Source organism: Aedes albopictus, chromosome 2 (genome assembly GCF_035046485.1).
Source record: "Aedes albopictus strain Foshan chromosome 2, AalbF5, whole genome shotgun sequence".
Taxonomy (NCBI): domain Eukaryota; kingdom Metazoa; phylum Arthropoda; class Insecta; order Diptera; family Culicidae; genus Aedes; species Aedes albopictus.
The window spans coordinates 126,558,965-126,584,188 of record NC_085137.1 but is presented as its reverse complement, the minus strand read 5'-3'; the positions used below and the strand labels follow the sequence as shown (position 1 = coordinate 126,584,188).

Sequence of the window (25,224 nt, the reverse complement as noted above, 5' to 3'; positions counted from 1 at the left end):
ACTTTTTACTTTTTTTTAGAGTACGTTTATCAATACTTCTTGATATAATCGTCCATCACCGCATTCACTTTTAAGAGATATCGTGCACCAATTTTTTCATTACCAGTGCTACACGTATTCAGTGCTCAACTTTGAGCACTCTTAGTGAATTTAATCACAACTCTTCAATATGCAGCTCAAATACATTGTTTACTGTCTGTCTTAAACCATTCCAAGTGTTGAGCACTATGAGTATTGCATAAAATTTTCCATATATAATGACACCATTTGTACAGAGCTTACAATCACTACATCATAGGTTCCCAAACTTTCAGGAGCGCGACCCCCTTTGGCCAGCAGACGTACTTTTCGCGAACCACCTTAGAGATTCTCCTATTTGTTGTCTGTTACAGTAAAATATTCGACTGTCCCTCACGATCCCCTGGATGAAGGCTGGCAACCCACCTGGGGGGTCTCGACCCACGGTTTGGGAAATTATGCACTACATCATTGATCGATGTATGTATCCACAGATCGGGCAAATGCAAAATTGCATCGTGTTATGAAGTCAATGACATTTCTAACGTAACAGACTTCCAATGTCCACATAGTGTTCTGTGTGAGGGTTTTTTTTTTATTTGTTCAGTATTAACATCTTCTTTTTAATGTCAGTATATGTTTAATATATTGTAGCTCATCAACTCCTAAAGTTTGACTTGCTAATTCCTGAGTACAAAAATTGGCTATCTGTCAATTTGTTAAGTTGTAATTCTTTTTTTTTTCGTACCTAGCGATGAGTATGTTCGAGCAGTCATGAAAAATGTCAGAAAATTAAAATATACTTCTAACCCTCAAGCAGTCGCGTCTTCGACCACCCTCAGCGATATCACGCTCATGCTGTATACACCAAGCGTATTTTGTTTATAATGCGTGTACTCAGTCAGTACACCACGCGACCACTCCCAGGCTAAGTGTTTCCTTCCAAAAGATATATGTAACAGTTTAGCAACCTTAACTATGTCAAAAATGTCATCGACATCTGATGTCATTATACGCCATGAAGAATAATATACGCAATATTTAAATGTAAACTTCACGTAAAATTCATAACTTCTAACAGCACTGTTTTCGCTATAATTTCAAACAACATTTTTTTCCGTGTGAAGTGAATTGAATCACAGTCTTTTATTCCTACTCTCAGTGAATCCAATCACAATTTCTTCTATACTATCCAATCAGTATCATTCATACATTGGGTTTTCTCTCTGAACGGCAGCGAATTTAATCACAACATTCTATGCTCTCGCAGTGAATTTAACTACTTCTTTTCTTCCTTCTTTCCTGTTCCTGTTAATGAATTTAATCACAAATTTGTTGGCTTCCAAATTAAATCAAATACACTAATTAATACACATACTTTAAGTTACACTTCATAATCAGATTCCGTACTTTCCGATAGTGTTGCATTTTTACCATTTCCCTGCTCATAAAGACTCATGAGATGAATTTTGAGCGTATACAATTGCACTGTGTACTGAAAACCGTTGACCAAAAGTAAATTGATGATAAAACAAATACGATGAAAAGTGCGAGTAATTTTATAAATATCTACTGGTACCACAACGCAATCGTTCATTTGGCTCAGCCATTCCGAATAGATTAAAGACAAACTTATTAGTATCCCGAAAATGATTGCTACAATGGCCGACTTTGGCACCTACTAACGATTTTCAACGCATCAATCTTTTCATAAACCTCCAGCGCACCTGATCCATTTTTTTTTAATTTTAAGCTTATTACAAACGATCAAGAACGAAATGAAAAGTGCATTGTTGTTTGAAGTTGTTTCTTGAGATTTGTGCGCCTGAAGTTCTGATACGCTGTTGAAGTAAGATTTCGAAACGTTTGTCCTTAATTGCAAAGGCGCGGCACGAACGCTCGAGACGCACACATAAATAACATTCGTATTACATTCCACACACATTTGCACAAAGCTTCCAGTCAATGATGTACGGTGATGATGACTCAAATCTGAATGCGATAAAAATGACGGTTGACTTCAAGACGTACGCTAAACAATGAAAAAGAATAACCAACACGAATGATCGGTGTCCAACCTAATGGTGGTTGTTCGTACGGGCGCCTGATACAATAGATAGTGATAGAGTGTTCATTAATAACAACGAATCAAAGCATCTCATCCCTATTTTCTGAAAATCCCAATGTGTTCTTTCTCTACGATCATCCTTTCAGTGAATTTAATCACATTAATTCTTCTGGTTTCCAAGTGAATCAAATCACGATCATCTCTGTATGCTTCCGTGGACATGGTTCACAACAGCTTTAATGCGCATCTAGTGAATTTAATCACAGTCCAAACAAAACAATTTGCCTTCGCTATTGATTAGACTCCTCATGATACTTGATATACAGGTACACAGCAATCCGAATCTGAAACGCCCAAAACTCATCGAATTGCAGATCTGAATGCATGTCTTTTTTTTTTATCACTGCAAGTCTATGCACGACATTTGAAACCGAAAAGAACATAATAGAATTATAGAAGCAAGAGGAGGTCATATAAGCAGTAAATGTGTAGATATTTTGCAAAATTACGCTGAGGGTGTCTGGATTCGATTCTTGATCGTTTCAGGAACTTTTTGTAGTGGAAAATTGCATGAAATTCTTGGCATAGAGCATGTTCGCGCCTGCTACACGATATACAGGAAAAATCTCAGTTTATAATTGTGGTAACACTAAGTTCTGTCTCAATTCCGAAAAAAAAAGTTTTTTATGGTGCATATACTTTAATAACGCAATGAGTTCTCGTTTTCTCTATTGAATGTTGGGTAATCTAATACAGCTACATTTACCATACTGGGTTTATCAGTTACCCATGAGAAAAATTTGGAAGGCGACAGCCTTGCATAACCGGCTGAAATATCCTGGAAATATTTACCGCAAACCAATATCACTCTTCGAATACGGAATACGTCCTATTTTTTCTGTTGTTTAGATATATACATTTTTTTTTATATCTACGCTGAAATAGAATCAGAATACATTAATTTATTCAACTATTTGTGGTTTGATACTTATTTGAAACTAAATTCAGAATTATATTTATATCTCCGTCCAGCAAACTGTAGATTCAAATTTAGGAGTAAATCTTTATTTATGAATTAAACTGTATTTGAAAACACAGAAACAAAACTCGTTCAAGCAGGTAAAAGTTTTGACCACAACTTCTTCATCGATACTCAGTAACACTGTCAGCTCACAACCTTCTTTAACGATGCGCTAGAAGATTTTTTTATTCAACAAAAAATAGACCAAAGCCTCTTGTTTTACGATAAATATATCATTCAAGGAATAGAATTTAAAAGTTGGTACAGTACGATGAGTTTACTCATACAGTAATCGCGTTTAGTCCCAAGTGAATTCAATCACGGTACTACGGTCTAGTGAATTTAATCACATTATTTACACAATTTGTTTATATCTTATAAATGATTCATCTCAAACTCTCTTCCGCTACAGCCCCTCTCATCCCCTACAGCCTAATTTCGAAGTTGCAACAGTTGACATAGTATTATTTGAAATATTTCAAAACTAGTTTTGACTGTAGTCACGGAGTACAAGCGCTATGCAATATAATACGCCAGTACTGAATTGTACTACCGAACTAGCAAACCAAAGCGCTCCAAAATGTCCAAAATACAGCACATTTAAAACACATAGTTACATACCTTTCTGTCCGTTTCCATTAAATGTTACCTTACCAAGCCAATCGTATTCATCCTAGTTCTTCCAACCACAAAAACAAACGACGATTTTCGTTCTGAAATCTCCGCAACAATCCACTCAAAATCTCCTTATTGATTCCCATTTGAATTATTCGCATTATTCACACTGCGATATGTACGCGCTTTGTCAAGCACAGGCCTTTGTTTTGTGCTCTGCTCGCACGCGCAAGTAAGAAAAAACCAAGGTCACATCCAGCCGCTTCGGTGGCGTCACTATCGATTATCACTTTTCAGGCCGCATTTTGCTCCAATTTCATTACCACTTTTTTTCTCATTATTATTTCATAATCAGTAATATCAGTAATTCACTTTTTTTTCTTTCATACTCTTTCAGCCATTTTCATTAGAAAAACTTTCACTTTCACTAAAAACAGATTCTCTTCGCTCTGTTACCTTTCATCTTCACGCGTTTTGGTCGGTAATCTGGTCTATTGAAACTCATAATCACTTTAACCAAGCAATAAAACAAGGATCAAATTACACATTGCGCTGATTATCGATTTCGTAAAGCCGAAACACCCAAGCGATTCCGTTTTTTTTTATCCTCGTCGCCACTTGTGGTAACCGCGTCTACTAAGAGCGAGAGTGTACAAAAGACTGATTGTTCGGCTGCTGCGCTGATGCGCGTTAGCCAGCTATCGTGCCACCACGAATGTGCGTGTATGCATACTAATGCGCGGTGCTAGGTAAACAAGTAAGACACTCGTCACCACACATTGCATTGTCAAGGATCAGTGAAAACCGTTTATGGTTAGCAGAACGATGAAATTTTAACAAAAACATGTATTATTAAAAAAAACCACGCATTTTTGGCTACCAGTGAAAGGGGGAAGGTACAATGGCACATATTCCCCGTGACTTTCAAAAAGTATCCAGGGTTAATTTTTTAAAACAAGATATTGCATTTCTACCAAAACAAGATCGTCCCGGGTGTTTACGGGTTAATCATGGGCTATTCTTCTAATTCTACCATCAAGGAATTACTTTTTCATCAACTGTTTTTTCTCTTTTCATAGGCTGTTGTTTCGAGTAATATTGATATGGTATAGAGCATCGTTCATCATTCCTTTATCGGCCAAACGACGTTTAACCAAATGATAATTTCTGCCAAATGGCCGTTCGGCCAAACGGCACTGGACCAGATAATCCGGAACCATTAGGACATTTCTTGATTTCATTATAGAAATTCAGAGAGTACCAGGGTGTTCTCAGAGGCGCTTTTGTTGGTAAGAGGGGATTTCAAGGGGTTTCAGAGGCGTTAACGGGACTTTTGGGACGTTACAGGGGTTTGGGGATTTTAAGAGATTCCAGAGGGATTTCGAAGGCATTTTTCGCGGGAGTCAAGGTTGTTACAGGAATGTTTCAACAGATTTTTCAGGGACGTTTCAGAGCTAGCTGTAACTTCATTGGAACCCACTTTTAACTTCCCAAGCAGCATTTTGATGACCAATTAGTCTTGTAGACGTTTCTAGAACCTTCATAAATCCAAATACCTTTTATTTTGATTTTATGATGGTTGACCTCAAAATGTTACTTGTTCCTGTAGGACCCCTAAATCCCTCCGAAAACCTATAAACGCCCCTCATTGTACTTAACTTGCTTTAGAACAAGGATTTCCTGCCTCCAACATCAGGGTCATACTGCAAGCCATCACATAGGAGGATATGTGAAAAAGAGCCCGCCATTTTATACATAATGGTTTCATCAGGAAGCTGGCATCTCCACTCTTCCCAACCATAAGGCATGGTACACTTATTACTTAACGTAAGAATTGATTGTTTTAGACCCTCTCCCTAGCCCCCTCCCTCCCCATGTAATGCTTTTGGTATGAAAGGCCAAAACAATGTATGGATCGTAACGCTCGATTTCCCTATAAAGTTGCGTAATTTCTGTACTATGACAAACACATCAGCTGGTAGCTCTAGATTCCCTCCTCTCCCAGAATCAGTTACATGATAGTTATATGGCAATCTCTATAGTCTATAAATAGTATGTTTAGTACAGTTGGAATGGAACGAATTCACCAATTAACTACCTAGTTGACCTAATACTCAAATTCCAGTTAATCCGGGGTATGTTTTGAAGCGTGCCCAGACTCAGCTGATACTTCTTGTTAATCAGATCAACAGACATATACCGTCAAGGCGCTATTCACCGTGGGGGCTCCATTCACCGTGTGCCTTCGAATATTTTTTCATTATTTCCATATTATGATTGAATGATATGACAATTTCCCTTCAATTTCACCAATACAACATTCAATTATAATATGGAAATAACGAAAAAAAATTTTCGAAGGCACACGGTGAATGGAGCCCTCACGGTGAATGGCGCCTTGACGGTATACAGCTGCTCCAGGTAGCAAAACTGCACATTCTCTGGCGCTGTCCATAAGGGGCCATCCATATACCACGTGGACAGCCTGGAGGGGGGAGGGGGTTAGCGAAAAGTCCACGCTTGTCCACGGAGAGGGGGGTGGGGGTTCGTCAAATGTCCACATGGACAACATTGACGTATAAATTAGGAAACAAGAATCTACAAACGAAACAAATTATGTCGCATTATTAATGAGATTCTCTTCAATAGTTCTTTCATACAATTTATTTTAAGTTACTTCTTCAAGGAAAAAAAATCATGGTATTGATAAACAGACTAATTTGTCTTAAATTATCAGAATTTCTAATTATTTAGTTTTCTTCATTGATGAATATTCTGGAGATTTAAAATGGAGTGTAGACCATGCAAATGTTGATGTTTCAGTCAGAAAATTTTCATTGAAGTTCCGTATGGATTTTTCGTAGTTTCATATCAAATTTTTAAACTACTTCAAAGTTTCAAAATACATGTAGGGATCAGAGTTTCCGATTGCTCATGTGTACATAAATGTGACAGCGAGCCTCCCACCAAATTGTCTCACAGCTCTTAAAAATCGCAGTGTGCTGCGCTGCTAGGAGGCTCACGAAAATCTGGTGGGTGCGAGCTAGGCACATAGCTCCCGGGGAGCTCGTCTCATGCGCTGCGTGAGCTATTGGTATCTAAGGTGAAAAACAACTTCTTGGTAACGAAGAACATCAACAACTTTTTTCCGTACACAACTCAAGTGTCTGATTGGTCTATGCGATACGACTAGGGACTCTCAATGCAGAGGTTAAGGTTTCAATTCTTGCTCGTTTAGGAAGTTTTTGTCGCGAAATTTTCTAATTTAATCAGCGCATGAGACGAAGCTCATGAGACACATCTTGAGAAAAATGAGGCGCACAACTTTCAGTCTCAAAATGTACAGTGCTCCTGGGAGCTCGCTCGCCATGTGGCTCCCGTACATGGGACTACAGCACGTGTACATCAACTCTGGTAGGGATTTGCAGATTTATCTCAAAAACTTTGTTTTGTAGGTTGCTTTAAAATTTAGGATGTATCTAATGGATATTAAAGTCTAAACCTCAGCAAAACAATTTAGTTGCTGTAATTCTTGTTTTTTGTAAGAATCTATGAAATAAAGTCTTATCTCAACAAAAATCTAAGATTTAAAATTACCTTATCTCTTCTACAAAACAATCAGACAATCAAAGATTGAACAAGCATTCTAAAAAACATCGTCTTCAACCAGAGGCTGTACAGACTAAACATTGAACAATCACTAAAATTAGGCGATGGACATCACAGGAAAAACACCCAATGAAGAATTTTCCGTTTCACGGAAATTTTTCACCAACTGGAGCAAGAATCGAACCCACTCTCACAAACATTAAAAAAAAAAAAGACGTGGACACCGTCTTCAGCCAGAGGCTGTACAGACGGAATGAAACTAAACATTAGACAAGGGACACACGGAGCATGCACCAGTGGATACGGAGAAGAAACTATTCTCACGAAAAGTTTCATCGCCCGGAGCGGGAATCGAACCCTCACCCCATAGCATGGTGCGATTAGAAGCTTGGTGACCCTAACCGCACGGCTACGAGGCTCCACAAAGCTGAAATAAAAACAATGTTGAAAACATGTAGGTACCTATTTTGTGCTACTTGTTTGTATCCTATATACATAAAGCTCTAGAATATTTGTATATTATAAAGCTTTCAATTATATTTGAGACATTGTTTACAAAAAAAAAACAATATAAAAAAAACCTTTCAAAATCACTTTATGACTTTTATACACCATTTATTCTAGAAATATGAAAAAACTTCTTTCGGATGTCCACGTGGATTGGGGGAGGGGGGTAGGGGTCAATGAAAAGTCCACGCTTGTCCACGGGGAGGGGGGAGGGGGTTAAAAATCATGAATTTTCTGTCCACGTGGTATATGGACGGCCCCTAATCTACGTAGACTCATTTTTGGCCATCTCAGACCCCTCCCTTACCCACCATAGATTTTCGTCCATCCAATTTTTTGAAAAATTTGTATGAACTGTAGAGTTTGGCCAGATAGTCCCAGGGGTGTTAGGCCTTCAGAAGTGTTTCACATCGATTCAGAGAGTTCAAGTTTTAGTAGTTTCAAGAGCGGCTCAAGAAACAGCAAGGGGCTTTAAAGGCGTACGTCAAAAGGTTCAAGGAGGTTTCAATGGGGTTTTCAGGGTTTTAGGTTTGTTTTCGGGGGTTTCAGAACATTCTAGAGGGTCCAAAGAAGTTGTGGGATTTCCAGAAGAGAATTTTTAGAGGCGATCCAGGGCATTGAAGGAGCATGCGAGGAGTTTCAGTGACATTTCTAAACAACCTGAGGAGTTTCTAGAAGCTGCGAAAGGGCTTTAAGGGACTTTTGGGGGAGTCCGTGGTTTTTGGAGTCGTTCGTTTCAAGGACGTTTGCGGTTGTTTCTGGGTGTTTCGTGAAATATCAGAAGCGTGGAAAGATTTTCAAGAAGGTTTCAAGTGAATTCTTCGACGTATAAAAGCATGTCAGGGGATTTTTAGATATGTTTTCAGTGGTTTTCAGGAGCTTAAACGTGCTCAGGGCCCAATGTGCACCCAAATTGCCTTGAAACTCTCATTAAAAGACCCTGGAACCCATTTGAGCAATTAAACCCCCACCCTTGCCGCTGGATAGAAAAACATTGCAGAAAGTAAAATAAAACTCAGTATTACTGCTATTGAAATACGACTGTATGGTTGACAAGCGGGATTTTAGTAATTATTTTCCCCCTGAGGAAGATACTATCCCGTGTCGAAACGTCGGGAGAATAAAACAACTCGTTTTTTAAATCCCAAGACTGCGTAGGGGAGGAAGGGGTAACTCCGTCACCTTAAGCATTGGGATTTTTTAAAATTAATGTAAGGCGTGAATGGATATTTTCAGTACGCAGAATCTTTTATTCATTACCATTTTATAAGATTTGTGCATTACAATTGTCAAAACATGTTTATTCTGATGTACAATGTACATAACACAACCGTATTAAATATGTATTTTTTAAATTCAGTGTGGGTAAGACCGTCACCCCTATGGGGTAAGGCCGTCATACCTTTTTTTCAAGAAAATTTTGAGGATTTCAAATTGAAAATATTTTAAAAATATTTTTGATGTGTAGTGATGGTTTACCAATCATTGTACATCAATCGTTTTGTTATTTGAAACAGGTTCCGGAGATCGTATAATGGTTAATTTTAAAGTATATGCAATGCATAAAATCTTTCCAGAAGTCATTCGTTATCAATTAGATGTAGTTTTTTTAGCTTTAATAAAATATTTGGTTCAGGGTCATTTGCCCGAATGGCATTTGGTCGAACACCATTTGGCCGAAACGATATTTTTCCCGAATGTCGAAAAAGAAAAAAAACCTTAAACGATCATGACCGTCCGGGATTCGAACCCATTACTCACACCATCGTCATGCTGATTATCCATGCGCTAACCGCATATGCATACTCGAGTGCGGTACAGTTTTGGAATCAAACAGACAAGCGTCTTGAAAGGTTAAAGAAGGAAGTCTCTGGTAGCGTTCGGACAGATGACATTCGCCAAATGGAAGAATGAAAAATCTCTGATGAAAATATTGGCAGTTTCAACGCTAAATGATTCTTTAACATTTAAACACGGAAGAATCGCCAATTATCAAAAGAAGAAAATAATTTTATAATCATATTAGCAACTAGAATGTCAAAAAATTCCTTCTGAATAAGAAAAATAATAGGATAATCTATGTTACAAGAAGGGGAAATCTTCGCTGAAAGTTTGAGAAATCGCTTTAAGCTCATTTTTAGTTATCTGAAGATTTCCCGTTCCTCTGAATTCATCCGAACATAATTCGGCCAACCAGCATTCGACCAAACAAATTATTCGGTCAGATGGCATTTGGTCAAATGGCGTTCGGGCAAACGACATTCACCCAAATAGCTGATTTTTTTGTAATTTTTTGAGTAAAAGACATGTACACAGTCATACATCGATATAACAGAACTTTAACCCTGATATAACGTTCGGCTCCATAAAGCATTAAACGTGATTGTGCCTCAAATAACTGAACTAGATAAAAGTATTGTTGGTTCTATTTTGTTAGCCCTTACGTGATTCCTCGAATAATCACTGGAAGGATACCTGAAGAAGTCCCAAGAAGAATTCCTGAAAGAATCCCTGGTGAAATCTTTCAATGATTTTCTTGTAGAAATTCCTGGATGAATCTTGTCAGAAGCGATCCTTACAAAACCCCCGCAATAATCGCTGAGAATAATATCCTTATAAGTTTCTGAAGGAACAAAAAAATCCAAGCAGAAACTCCTGGGGAAATCCTAGTAGATTATTGGACAAATCACCGAAGGAATTAATGGAAGAATCCCTTGAAAAAAAAAAATCCCACAGGAATTCCAAGAGAAACTCATGTAGAAATTTCCTCGGTTGTTCTTCCGTTGCGTAGCACCTAATTAAAATGCTTAGTCAGTTCAACAAACATCCGGTGATCCAAAGAGCATGACGGTGTTACCCCCACCGATGGGTGACGGGCTTACCCGAAAAGCCCACTTTTTCTAAATTATACCGTAATTTCTGAATAATTGTTGAAACTGACCTTTCGATGAATCTTGGCACTGAAGAATAGGGTAGGTAATCAAAAGTTGAATCAAATTGCGGCTTTCCGAAGTAGCGCAAATTTTGAGTGATTGTTTCTATCACATGAAAATAATTTACTACGGTAAAATCTTATGTACATGAAAGCCACGGGCATAAGCTTTCTGTTAAGTGGTAAAAAGTTTGTATTTGCACCGAATTTCATTGAAAAATTCGATTATTCGTCAACAGTGATTTTAATCTTAATTTGAACCAATTTTAATCTTAATTTAAACTACTGGCGGCAGCAGCTCGAGCATCTCCCACAACAGCCAATTTCATGCTGAACAATAGAAAAACACATGGATCTGCTTATTCCCATAACTATTTTTCATAAGGCAGTGGAATTTCAACTAAAAATGTTCAAAATTTGGAATTTTTCCTCCCCCAAGCGTAAACAAAACAACCACTAGCGCAGTCTGCCGGCCAACACTGGAAGCTCGCCCCCGTTTACTAGTTCAAATTTAGATTACAAATGGTTTAACTTAAGATAACATTCTCCAAGTAAGAATTGCTTAAATTTGATAATTTTATGACAAATAATGCGGAATATTATTCGGTTGATCAATTCTACGATAAATAAGCTTTCATTTGACGTATTCACATATTGCGTGTGATACAATGCATAAGCTGTACGAGTGCACCGAAAATGTGCTTTGGGGCTGTCCATAAACCACGTGGTCATGAGGGGGGGGTTCGGCCTATGAGCATTTTATATGGACGAATAAAAAATTTTGTATGGACAAATGACCACGCGGGGGGGGAGGGGTTTGAGAAGTCCCAAAAAAATGACCACGTGGTTTATGGACAGCCCCTTTCTCTGGGGGGAAATGAGTGAAATCACAGTGATTTTTCAATTGCCTGTTTTCCATGGCAAAAACGCTTTTTTCAATGCTTTTAAAGTCCATGTTCAGGTTATATTACGGAAAGCTGTTTAACATCTTTTTGGGGACAATATTTGCCTAAAAAGTACGACGTTTTAATGAATTTCTAAATGGTTCAAATTAAGATTACAATTTGACTAGTTCAAAGTTTGATTTCTTACCCTAGTACAGATGAGAATACATGATTGATGAAAGTGAATTTCTGCGCTTGTTTTGTAATTCCGAGGCTAAATCCTACCGACGAAAAATTACATCTGCCATTGGTGCGACGACGCGTGTGTTTGTTTTGTTTATTTTCTTCCCGTTTGACAGGTCAATGTTGGTATCATGTGTCTCAAAATAGTAGAAATGGTAAAACCGAATGAGGTGAGTGGCCAAAAATCTAATAAATAACTGTTTTCTGGTAAAATCATTGAGGTGACGGGCTTACCCACCCTGACGGTGTTATCCGCCTTTCCCCTAGTCGTTAACCAAGAGACTCAGTATAACTTATGTCTGCAAAAACGGAAACCCACTGTACCCACCGGCGGCACCACTCACGGCGATGAGCTCACACACCAACACCAGACTAGCAACAGTAAACCCATCACCACCTTCCATCGTCACGCAGCGTGGCACCCCGCAATCTTCGAACCCATCGTCATGTGGAGTGAAATATTGGACCATGATACAACAATTTTCCACCCTCCATCGTTGTTGGATACGGACCGCGCGGTAAACCTGCTGAGGATCGAAGTGCGAAGATGGTGATGGACCCCCTCGAGGGGCCATACGACGCGACGGCGAGAAAGAATGGATAGGAGGCCAAAACGAGAAGAACAAATTCCATGCCCATTTGACGATGAGAATGACGACGTTGGTCGGTGATGATGCTGAGGCTGCTGCCGATTGATATAGGCAATAGATGAACACCTCTAGTTACGGCAAACCAATATGGGGAAGAGAAACGGAAAGGAAAACACTTTTTTTCGTCATCTTGACGAAATTCGAGGTCTTCGCCAACCATCACACTTTAGAGAGACTCTGACATGCAGCCGTGAAGCGTCGTCGTCGTCGTCGCCGTTCCTCCGTTTGAGTTCGTTTCATAGTTTTTCCTTAGAGCTGAGCGTGAGCTTCTGTGATGTATTGCATGCTGTTCGTAACCGAGATTCGGAGAAGTTGTGCTAACTGTGGGTGCAAATGCCTTTTTTCTCATTCCGCATTCTGTGACTTTGGATGAAATTTCACCAGTCATTGTCATCTGCCATGGCACGGTTCAGCCTGGCCATGATATTCTCGATAGTAGAGTGCACCAGCACCACACACTGCCTGACTGGCAAATATACTCGACGAGCAGCACTAACTGGGTGGGTGTTCTTTTCCTAGCAACAATGCAAGCATGCATGCATGTTGCTGATACCTACTGGGCCAAGCACTATGGTGTAAGTACTCTTGCAATTCGTTCCATTACTGAGGATATTCCGGAGTGGATTGCTTAGGTGCACTTGTTTCCTTTTTTCGCACCGTCAGCAAACGATTCGCTTGTTAGTCCTGTGAGGTTTGCTTAGTAGCTAGATGATGGGGTATGTGGTACTGGTATGAGGATGTGGTTTTGAGCATATTAGAATTCCAATGGAAATATACATCTCGAGGAAATACGTGAAATCAAGGAATGATAAATAAGAAGGGTGTTGTGATTTTCGAGAGATTTAAGATTAAATTGCTGGAAACAATGTAAAAGATAAGTGTTCCCGATCGTCAGAACAAACACCGTTCTTTTAGTTGCAGACTTAGCAGCTACAAGAAATTCAGTATTCTTCTGTCGCTTTTAGATGGGTCGGTAACCGAGGAATAATGTGGATTATACAATCTCGACTGACTGGTAATAACACTAAATGTGCGATGCTGACACTGCCGATAATAGGTTTAATTCTCCGCTAATTCAGATAATCAGAAAATTCCACTACTATTTTGCACTACTAATGCCTATCGAAAGTGCTGACTGTGCACTACGTACAATAAACTCTGAATGAATCAGCTTTTCTCCTTTCTGTCTGTTGCTGTCCGAACTGTCAGTCTACTCAGCGACAGCCGCTCAGTTGCGAGGGAGCGGACGGTGGTTTCACCGTCGTTTCGCGGTCAACAGTGTTGCCGGTAACAATAAGGCTCTTCAACGCCCCTAAAATTCTCCTGAATTCCCGCAACTCCTTTAGACCAACTTAGCCTAGGAACCCCTTAGAACCCTTTGAGATATACCTCTAAAACCCCCTAAAGCACCATGAAACGCACTCCAGGCCACCAGAAACGGCCTTGAAATCTCTCCGAACCGCCATGAGGCGCCCCTGAAGACCGCCTGATACCCCCTGGGGCTACTTGAAACTACTTGAAATGCACCTAGATTTCCCTGAAATGCCCCGAAATTCCTCTAACCCTTAAAAAAACCCTTTGAAGCCCTCTGAGGCCCCCTGAAGCTTCTCTTACGCCATTGAAATGCTCCTGAAAACCTCTGCCCTTACGGAAATGTCCTAAATTGTCCCTGAAAACCGGATCCACACTAAAAGAACGAATGTCAAAAGGTCGAAGGTCATAAAGCATAATGTTGAAAGGTCGAAAGAACAAAAAGTCGATAGGTCAAAAGATCTAAAGGTCGAAATAAAAAAACAACTAGGACAAAAGGTTCAATGGTCAAAGGCAGGCTTGTCCACACTGAGCGCAAGAAAATTTTGCTCTTTTGATTTACACTATGAAAACCATCGTTTTTGTGCAATCTTTCAATCTTACCCGCAAGAAGGATGTTGAAATATCCTAAATGTCATATCGAACTGTCAAAAAACCGCACCGCAGTGCCACACTGAGCGCGCAAAGTGAAATTCACTGGGGTGAATTCACCCGGGTGAAATTCTCTTTGCGCACTCAGTGTGGCACTGCGGTGCCGTTTTTTGACAGTTCGATATGACATTTAGGATATTTCAACATCCTTCTATCGGGTAAGATTGAAAGATTGCACAAAAGCGATGGTTTTCATAGTGTAAATCAAAAGAGCAAAATTTTCTTGCGCTCAGTGCGGACAAGCCTGGTCAAAGGGTCAAAAGGTCGAAAGGTTGAACTAAATAAGTTTAATATGAGAAAAAATCGAAAAAACAGAAAATTGAAAGGTCAAAATGTCGAAGGCTAAAGACAAATTTCGCCCCAAATCGTATTCGGAGTTGGCAGCACCCTCTCAGATTATAATGAAACTTTCTGGGTATGTACACCAATACTAGATAAGCCACTTTGCATACTTAGTTTCTTCAAAATTTATCTGGACTGACTTTTAAAAAGGACTAAACTTTTTTTATGGATTTTTTAAAAATGTTTTTAATCAAAAAATGACTACTCCTACAAAAAAGTGTTGTATGGGTGATTATCACAAAATAAGTCAAATTTTAAGAAAAAAATACTGAAAAAAATCCAAAATGAGCCCTACACTGAAAAAAATCATTTCTAAAAATTCAAAGTTGTTTTAAAAAAAAACACCATTTTTGATTTTGATGAAATTTTGTCTCAAGACAGGTAATTATGATCCCTACCAACCGTCCATACATCACAAGATAGGCACTTTTAAGGAAAAAAAGTTTTTCTAACAAAAACTTTTTCATGTCCAAATTATTATTTTTTCAGTGTCTTTTTTTTTAAATCAAACTAAACCAGTGAAGGTTATCTAGTAATCTCAAAATGCAATGAAACTTATTGTGTCATATGCGACAATGCAATTCACCCATATTCACGCAGCAGCCCTCTAGAAGTACGAAACAATATACAATTAGAACACGCATTTCATACGTGCTGCTGTAATTTCTACCCAAACGTTTCTACCCCATGTTCTTACCTAATATTAGGTAAGGCTATTTATTAGATTCGAATTACCTAATCGAAAAAAAAAATCAAGAGTTGTACCTAAAGCAAATATGAACAAAACAAGAAAATGAATCGGTATCATTCAACGTGTTACTTCTCTTTGGTTATTAAAGGCAGTTCTGAAAAGTAATGGATCAATCGTATAAATCAAAATTCAACAAATTCAAGTGCAGTGCAAAAATAAACAATCCAAAGTGCAACCGCCATAATCTACGGGGCATGTCATTAAGATTGATAGATAAAATTCATTCCATGGGATATACACATGAAATCGACGAATCGATGAGTATTTGTGAGTCATGTCGTGGATTGATAAGTCACAACAGAAGCCCGAATACGAAAAAACGCCGATCGGATGGAAACGACGAAACTATGCAACCATCATTTAGTGGGCAGCAACATCATGATGTTCCAGAACCAGAACCGTCAACGAGTGGTCAACAAATCGAACATGAGCTGGGTAAGTAAGCCTTCAACGTGTTAGCTTCTTTTATATAACTCATTTTGCAGCTCGTTGCAAAACTACATTTTTCAGTATTCTTCGTATTTATCCAACCCGGCAAGCCTCGTTGGATAAATGTACTACTTGTGCGAAAAAAAAATCATTTTTGCAACTCGTTGCATAAATAACTATCATTAACTTTCCACTGCATTCATTATTATATTGTTAACCTTAACTTTTATCTTACAGATATGGTACCATCTATTCCATCATTGGAGTCAATTCCGTCAACAGATCAACTACAGGGTCCCCATAATATTGAGAAGTTTAATACCATTGCTGAAACATTGAGTTTATCGCCAATATCATCTAGAAACATGAGAAGTATGGAATATCGCATAAACAAATCATTGCAGATTACGAAAGCAGTTCGAAAAAATATCTTCGGAATAGATTCAACGGATGTTGGCAAAGTGGAGGCGTATGACGAGATAATTATGCAGTTAAAGGATAAGTTCAATCACCCTACAACTGACAGAAGCGAACAGATTAAAATACTATCTGTACTTCCTAAGTCTTGGTCGGTAAATAAAATCACAAGAGAGTTTAACGCACCAATGTATATGGCGAGGCCACCGAAAAAAGAAGGGGGCATGGTATTGATGACGATACAAAACAAATAGTAAGAGAATTTTTTGATGATAATGATATCAGCAGGCCAATGCCAGGAACAAATGATTTTGTTTCTGAGGTTCGAAATGGAAAAAAACAACAAGTTCAAAAACGACTTTTGATGATGTCGCTCAAAGAGGCTTATATGATTTTTATAGATATGTACAAAACTGTGAATATTGGTTTCACAGTATTTACACAGTTGCGACCAAAGCATTGTATTTTACTTGATTCTACTGGTATACATAATGTATGCATATGTACTATTCATGAAAATGTAAATTTAATGTTCAGCAGTATAAGAATTGTGTCACAAGATGAAATAATACAAAAAATGCTTTGCGATATTTCCACCAGAACAGATAATTGCTTTTTCCGTGCTTGTGAAAAGTGTGCTTGTAATAAACACATTGAAGAGGAACTTACATTGATATTAGAATCAAATGACAAAGAAGAGATTATATTTCAGCAGTGGTTGAATACTGATCGCTGTAATTTAGAAACGATTATTAAACCTGTTGATGAATTTGTTCCGTATCTTGTTGATAAAATTGACAAACTTATAACACACGACTTTATTCATAAACAACAATCATCATTTCTCAGAAATAAAAAAGATAGATTAAAGGATGATGAAATTCTTGCGATTTGTGATTTCTCTGAAAACTATTCATTCATAATTCAAAACGCTGCTCAAGGATATCATTGGAACAACTCGCAAGCAACAATACACCCATTTGAAATTTACTATATGAAAGATAATAAACTTGTAAATGTTAGCTTCATTATCATATCGGAAGTAATGGCTCACGATACAGTTGCGGTCCAGTTGTTCATCTCAAAAATGATAGATTTTATGAAACAATTAACGAACTTTTCTAAAATTTATTTTATGTCTGATGGGGCAGCATCACAATACAAAAATAAGAAGAACTTTGCTAGTCTATGTAGATTCCAGTCAAAGCATGCATTAAGAGCAGAATGGCATTTTTTGCAACGTCCCACGGTAAAGGTCCATGTGATGCTATTGGTGGCACTCTCAAGCGAATGGCAAAGCGAGTAAGTCTTGCTAGAGATTATGGAAATACCATAACAACTCCACGAGAGTTATATAACTGGGCAGTTGTACAGACAGATAAAAATATAACTAAATTAAATTTCTGTTACGTATCCACTGAACAGTACATTAAAATGTCAGAAGATCTCGAAGAAATATATAATACCGCCAAAACAATACCAGGCACTCAGAAATTCCATAGTTTTTTGCCTATTCCTGGCGACAAAGTAAAGGCAAACAGGTATTCTAATTCAGAAGATGAACCAAAAATATTTAGTATGATCGGAAAAAAATAGAAAAGAACATGTTTGAAATTGGCTCTAAGACACATATATATATATATTTGAAAAATTCATAATTATAAATAATTGTATATTTAAAAGTGCACTTCAATACATATTGCGATCAAACATTACATTTCCTAAGAAAATACATTTGTAATATTTTGAAGTTTTTTATGTATAGGAAAACCCTTCCAAATGATTGAATAAATAACACAAAATCTCCTAGAAAATTGAGTTTCATTGGATTCTGGGATTGTTATGGCCTTCACTGGTTTTATTGTTGATAACAAAATACACTGAAAAAAAAAATCATTCGAACAAGAAAAAGTTTTTGTTAGAGAAACTTTTTTTCCTTAAAAGTGCCTATCTTGTGATGTATGGACGGTTGGTAGGGAACATAATTACCTGTCTTGAGACAAAATTTCATCAAAATCAAAAATGGTGTTTTTTTTTAAATCAACTTTGAATTTTTAGAAATGATTTTTTTCAGTGTAGGGCTCATTTTGGATTTTTTTCAGTATTTTTTTCTTAAAATTTGACTTATTTTGTGATAATCACCCATACAACACTTTTTTGTAGGAGTAGTCATTTTTTGATTAAAAACATTTTTAAAAAATCCATAAAAAAAGTTTAGCCCTTTTCAAAAGTCAGTCGAGAAAAAAAATTAGAAAAATGAGTATGCAAAGTGGCTTATCTGGGCAAGGTCTACACACCAAGAATGTTTCGTTGTAATCTGAGAGGGTGCTGCCAACATTTGTTCGAGTTGGCGCGAAATCCGTCTAAAGCTAAAAAGACATGGACAAGTTTAATGCTTCCAGTGAGCTATTTGCTCTTTGAGAGAAGCACGCCCTTAGACAAAGTTAGTAAAAATTAGAACGCCGGCTGCAAAGGCACGTTATCTTCCGTTTGGGACAATTTTGCCTCCATTTGTTTTTTTTTTTTTTTAATTTTGGTCTTTCGACCTTTTAACCATTGACGTATTGTGCTACAACCCTAAAAACCCCGTGAGACCTTCCGAATACTTCACGTTTGGAACAGATCGCTGACGTAGTGCACGGATTGGGTCAAAAAAATGACTTAAATGTACAAGGAGGGTTAAGGTAAAACATCAGAGACTTGAAACCCTACACGTTTTTGGAAGCACTAAACTTCAAAATTTTTAAATAAACGGGCTTGATTTGGATTATCTGTTCCTTTTCGTAAGTGAGTAAAGCCAGGATGATCAACTGCAACGTGGCTCGATGGTTCGTTCGTCAAATGTGTGCCTCTAAAATTGAAAAGGATTTCTTGTTGTTTCATGTTAGTCAAACGTTGCAACACCTTAAATGTAAATAAAAACTTGAGGCAATACCGCTCATTGGCGAAAGAGTCGATCAAAATTTAAGATAAAAGCAATAATATAACCAACACAGTTGAAAAATGTTACATCATACAAACTGTAACAAAAGGACCCCGTCATATCTCACACATTTTTTCATTAGTTTTTAATTTTAATGCTTACTCTCAGTATGCTTGCGTGCAACATTCCATACAAGAAATTGTTCAATGTAAAATTCAGTGAGATGGAATAGAAATTTGAATAACATATTTGCTTACATCAGCTGTAATTTTCAGATATTGTTGCTGTGTATTTCCTACAAGCTTCCAACTGTATTACTGAACTTAGCGAAAAAAAAACCAGAACAAAGTTATTTTGTTAATAAACTACTGATGTCATCTAATTTTTTGACTTTTTTTAGTTTTGACATTTTCTAACTTTTCTAAACGGTCGAAAACGAACACCCCATCTCCTAAAGGCTTCTTTCTGGAAAGGTAATCTGGCGATTTATCAATTTTAGGACACAAGAACATCAGGATTCGTTTTACGAAGAAATCCATGGAGGAAAACCTGTAAAAACTTCTGGAAAACCACTGGAAGAGTTCCACGAGTTTTTCTTGCGATATTTACAGAGAAATTTCTCTGAAAACAACCTATAGAAATTTATAGAATCTCTGAATGAAATTCGAAAATGTCTATTGAAAACACCTGAAAGATCAGAATTTTCTTATGCAAAGCCCGAAGGAGTTGCTGCAGGAAATTTAGAAGAAATCCATGCAAAACCCTTTGAACAAAAACCTTAGAGTAATTTTTGAAGGAATCCATGAAGAAATTTCCGAATCCCTGGAGGAATTGGGGAACTCGTCATTTTTTCTCTGGCTAAAAGCTTGCCAATTGTTGTGCACTCCATACTTTTCTAGTTCTGCTTGGTGCCGTATTGAAAGATAAAACTTACCTAGATCAGTTTTAGCGAGCCAAGATCAAAACCAAAGACATAAAAGTGTTTTACCAATCAATCTAGATAACTTTACTGAAGATCCAAACCCTCTAGAATGCTTGGCAAGACCCGTGGAGCGCTTGATCGTCGAGAGTCCCAAATGACAGTAGCTAGGGATGTTCAAGATAGTTACGAATATTTTGTGTTACCTCTACATTACGCCTTATTGTGGCATCTCCAGGAACGTTTTAAAATGCATCTAGAACAATATCTTGGCCATCTTCAGCAGGTGTTTCAAATGTATAAATTCAAACAGTTATGTTTCAAAATTTGTAACTGGAATACGACCCCGTTCTATAACAGCTGCTCAAAATAAAAGTTCCCACTTTTTCCTGATCACGGTTTTTGTCACGGTATTTAGAGTGTTAAAAAACTCCCAAAAGAATTGCAAAACAGAAACAAGGTATTCCTGTCAGGATATATAGAGGAAGAATATCTGGCGCAAAAATCTATAGGAATTTCTGAGGCTAATCCTGATAAAATCTGAGAGATTTCCTGGATATACCCCTAGAGGAACTTCTGGATCGATCACTAGAGAAAATCCTGCAAGAATCTCTGAAGAGAAATCTATAAGAATTTATAGATAAATGAATGATATTCTAATCAAATCTCTGATGGAATTTCTGCATGAATTTTTGTAAGGGTTTTTTTGTGAAAAATGCTGAAGCAATTCGAGCAAAAATTCCAGAATGAATCCTTGGAGAAGTTCTAAAAATAATCCGTTGAAAAGATTCTGAAAGAATCGTGATGAAATTTCTGGACGTTTTTCTGAATGAGTACCTAGAAATACACCAACGAGATCCTGAGTACATTTTATCTAACTCCTGAAGGAATGTCTGGGAAAAAAAATCTTGATGAAAACCTTGTAGAGAAAATTCCGACGGATCTAAAAAGAAATTTGATAGAGTCCTTGAAGGAAATTCTGAATAAATTCTAAATTGAATGTAACTTTCGGTGAATACGTGCAGCAACTTCTGAAAGAACCCCAGGAGCACTTTCCAAAAGAATCTCTTGAGAAATCGATATAGAAATTTGAGAAGAAATCCGAAAGTAAAATTCCTGCAGGAGTTTTCGGAAAGAATTACTGAAGAAATTTTTAACGGTATCCCTTCAATAATTTCTAAAGAAACACCTTAAGGAATTATTTGAAAAATACATGCAGGAACCTCTGAAGAAATTCTCAAATAATCTCGGGAATTGCCAAAAGAATATCTTAAAGTATTTCAAAAATCAACAATGGAGTCCCTGGAAGTTTGCCTGAAGAAAATTTCCAAACGATTCCGCAGAGGAAATTTTATAGGAATATCTGTTGGAATTCTTGATGAAAAGAATGCAGGAATTGCTGGAGTTACTTTTGAAGGAATATCTGAAAATAATCCATTAGGAAATTCCGCAGAAATTTCAGAAAAAAAATGGTGAAGGAAATCTTGATCGATTCCATGGAGAAATTTCTAATGGAATCCCTCTTATGGAAGAATACTTGGAAAAACTCCAGCATATATCTCTAGGGGTGTTTCCAGAAGATATATTTTAATGGTTCTATGACAAAAGGTCGAAGGTCAAAAGGTTGAAGGTCATAAGGTCGACGGTCAAAAGGTCAAAAGGATAAAAGGTATTTTAAAAGAAGGAAAAATATAATGAACAATTGGTCGGAACAAATCTCAATTTCTTCTTTTGTCACTTTCCTCGTTGACTCGTCAAGCGGAGGACAATAAATAATAAATGTATTTGATGAAAAATTACCCAAACAATTAGGCAAAATCATTAAACTCATCGGATTTGTTAAGAAATTTTCTCGACTACACTAATTTCACTTTAAATTTTTTAAATTTCTTAAATAGTTTATTTGTGTCCCCCCTCAAAATGTTGAATTCCGACAAAAATTTTCCGAGGGGGGGGGGTGACATAAGACATAATCGAAATTTGTGTCAGCCTTATGAAAAAAATGTCAAAAAGCATTACTAGAGGGAACAGCCTGTTTTTCAAAGAAGGAAATATTACATAGAAAACAGTAATGGTAATCACGTATATACCCGTAAATATGTTACTCCAAAGAACTGCGGTTGTTAAAAATTATGATATATGTTCCACAATAAACTAGTACCAGTTAATCTATTACACAAAGCCCAAATTAAAGGATAGATTCCCGTTCCGGACGGGAAATGTTATCGAATTCCTGGGTATAGTGTAACATTGTGCTTGTTATACAGCATACAAGTTAATGCTATGGTAGTCAAAGAAAGCTCTTTACATATTTTATAACTGTGGAAGTACTGAAAGAATACTAAGTTGGAAAGATGCAGGACAAGTTGCAATGATAACGTTAAGTAAGACAGAAGACGATTAAAAGTATTTAAGGTCCCTTTCGGTCGGTTTTTTTTTTCATTCGAACTTTTGGCTTTTTGACCACTTGTCCTTTCAACCTTTTGTCCTACTTATTTTTTTTATTTCGACCTTTTGACCTTACGACCTTTTGGCCTTCGACTTTTTGTCCTATAACCTGTTTTTATTATGGTAGGAATCCTTAACAAAAATTCCTGGAGTAATTTCTAATGTACATGGGGTGGCCAAAATGTTAAGGATAGGCAACTTTTTTTCTCTCACAAAAAAATTTCAACAAGCTGTAACTTTTCATAGAGTGCAAAAAATCTCAAAATTTGACTGTTTGTCAACCTATTTTATGTGCATTATTGGTACAAATTTGGGCTCGAATGATTAATCTTTCGCGAAGTTATAACCGTTCTGGTTAAACACTATTTTTTAGACAACTAATTTTTGAACTGTTATGTCCTGGAAACCAGTGAACTGATTTGAATGAAATTCTTAACGTTTATCAACAATATACACACTTAATTTGGAATACCGTGTTCGGTAAATTTTTGATGAAAATAGAACAGCTGAATACAGCTATATTTCAATGTTTACCTTTTGCACCCGATTTTGACAGTTGGTGTACTGAGCCTCAGTAACATCGATTACCGAAGCTACCGAAATAGTTCTGCTGTTCTATTTTCGTCAAAAAAGTGCTGAACCGGCAATTCAGGATTGAGTGTGTATTGATACTTGATACGACGTTATAAAATGTAATATTTTTTTTCACGACGAATCAAGTTATACCGGGTTGAAATTTTTACCCATATAGAGGAAAAAGTCAAATTTAAAATACCACACAAAAATTACTAAATAGGCCTTGAAATAGGCTCTAATAATATAATAATATTATTAGAGATATCTTGAGAACAGAAACGGAAAATATGTGGATATCCCTTTCGTGACGAACCAGCACAATTGTGCTGTTGAGCGGTAACAGTTTTGCATATTTTTTTTCATCTGTTTAGACTTTGTTTCATGTGATGCAAACAGTTTCTATAATTCAGTCATTACTTATACTTGTTTGTGTGTAAACAAACTTTGGTTTACGTTGCCTGAGAGATTAACCACAACAAGGTAAACAAAAAGTGGACAAAAGCCGTAAAACATGAACAAGTTTCATCTGTCGCATATTTTATATTTCCGATTTATCTGGCTAGAATTCGCAAGATAAAGCGTAGTTCTTTCAAATGAGGTAAAATAAATGTTGTTTTGTTGGGAAATCTTGGAGTTCTGGAGAGCCATTTGTATGGAGATTTCAATTTTTTGCGCTCTGTCACAAAAGGGATATCAAATCTGAAATTTATTGACATTGATGTAAAAAAATTACACTTTTTTTGAGAAAAAATCAAAGATTGTCAATCTATGATAACTTTTTTCAACGTTCAAAAAGTACCTTTGTTTTAATAACGAGTGATAAATTAATATATGTATTGTTAATAAACGTTCAAAATTTTATTCCATTCGGTTCACTGGTTTCCGACATATGACAGCTCAAAAATTAGTTGTTTATTTGAAAAATAGTGTTTTACGAGAGCGGTTCTAGCTTCGCCAAATAATAATCAATCGAGCAATCAAATTTGTACCAACGAAACAAACATGATAGGTTGACAAGCAGTCAAAATTTGAGAGTATTTGATGCACTCAATGAAAAGTTAAGGCATGTTAAACTTTTTTGTGAGAGAAAAAAAGTTGCCTATCCCAAACATTTTGGCCACCCCCTTTAATCTCAGGGAAGTTTTTTTAAGAAACCAGGAATTCTTGAAAAAATTCCTTGAGCAGTTTGTGAAGAAATCACAAGTGAATTTTTGCAGTTATTCCTGGAGGACTACCTGAGGTAATTTTTAGAGGTATCTTGTGATAAATCCATAGAATAATTTCTTGTGAACTTTCTGGAGGAATAACGGATAAAATTTCAAGAAATAAAATCTTGGAGGAATTTTCCAACGAATTTCTGGAGGAATCATTGCATTAGTTTCTGAAAGAATACTTGAAACATTTCTGAAGCCCTGATGGATTTGTGGAGGTGGAGTTAATAATATAATTCACTACTTGATATATACATTCATTGATATTACAAATTGCTGGTTGAACAAGAAAAAATTACCTATAATTTCAAATGATTGACCCAGTTTTTAAACTCACGTGGGAAATTTGCATATGTGTACATGTATGTAACGGTGCACCTTATTACGTTATTCCGTTTCCGTTGCGAATCCAACGCACATGCATGGGAGGGAATGCAAAAACCCCCCACCATAGGATATAAATTTCGCAAGACTTACGTGATCGTTTTCGATTTCGAACCCTGCGACATGTAAGCGAAATTTTCGGGACACATGGTCTAGCTAGGTAAATGTGAACAGAACAGCGTAACGATGGGAGACACTAAAGCTTAGTAAAAGTTATTCATGTGTAAGCGAAATGGATTTTTTGCCTGATTCATAGATATATGTACAACAGAGAGTGTAACAATGTGCGATGTGGTGGGAGCAGGACGTATGAGA

The 25,224-nt window shown here is 37.0% G+C and overlaps 1 protein-coding gene across 4 annotated transcripts in view; it reads right to left on the bottom strand.

Annotated features, from left to right (window-relative positions):
- Nucleotides 1-25,224, bottom strand: part of LOC109420026 (receptor-type tyrosine-protein phosphatase kappa) — a 651,236-nt gene that overhangs the window by 596,149 nt on the left and 29,863 nt on the right. The window lies entirely within an intron of this gene.